General features: G+C 36.5%; 1 pseudogene; it reads right to left on the bottom strand.

Moving 5' to 3' along the window:
• Window positions 1–420: 420 nt before the first annotated feature.
• Window positions 421–539, bottom strand: LOC129520382 (U4 spliceosomal RNA; annotated as a pseudogene).
• Window positions 540–830: the final 291 nt, after the last annotated feature.

Here is an 830-nt window from a genome sequence, read left to right as displayed (position 1 = left end):
AGTGAAATAAGTCAGGCCAGAAGACAAATACTGTATGATCTTGCTTATATGCAGAACCTGAAAACAACAACAAACTCAGAGACCTAAAGGATAAATTGGTGGTTGCCAAAGGTGGGGGTTGAGAGGTGGGCAAAATGGGTGAAAGTGGTCCAAAGGTACAAACTGCTAGTTATGAGAATGAGTAAACCCCAGTAAAGCTTTAACGTACAGTAAAGCAACAATAGGTAACAATACTGCATTGTGTATTTGAAAGTTGCCAAGAGGTTCAATCTTAAACGTTTACATCACAAGAAAAAATATAACTACGCATGGAGATAGGTGTTAACTAAATTTACTGTCGTGATCATTTCACAGTATGTACATATGTCAAATCATTATATTGGACACCTAAAACCAATGCAATGTTATATGTCAATTATATCTCAATTAAAAAATAAGAATTTAAAAAGCTAAGCAAATTTAGAAAATCTATTACCTAATAGCAACAATTATGCCTTGGATAAACCTCATTGGCTATGATATTGCCACTGCGCAAAGCTGTATATTACCTAATAAAAATAGGAAAAGCAAATCCTTTCCATTCACAAGGGACAGATTTTGTGGAGAGAAGAAAGGATTTATGATTTCTAAGGAGGTAAAACCTGGAGAACTGAACAGAGGGTTTTCATTTTAAGCCCCATAGGAAAGAGGATGAAAGGCAATGTCAAGGTGGCTTCCCATCATACATACAGCAAGGCAATAGGCTCTTCCAGGCAGAAGGAGAAGAGAGTGAGAAGGTTTAGATGTGTATGGAACCAGCAGGGAGTAAGAGAGATAGAAAAAATATCTGT

The sequence above is a fragment of the Nyctereutes procyonoides genome, unplaced genomic scaffold, assembly GCF_905146905.1.
Source record: "Nyctereutes procyonoides isolate TBG_1078 unplaced genomic scaffold, NYPRO_anot_genome, whole genome shotgun sequence".
Classification (NCBI taxonomy): domain Eukaryota; kingdom Metazoa; phylum Chordata; class Mammalia; order Carnivora; family Canidae; genus Nyctereutes; species Nyctereutes procyonoides.
The sequence above is the reverse complement of the archived record's forward strand: the minus strand, read 5'-3'. Positions and strand labels throughout refer to the sequence as shown.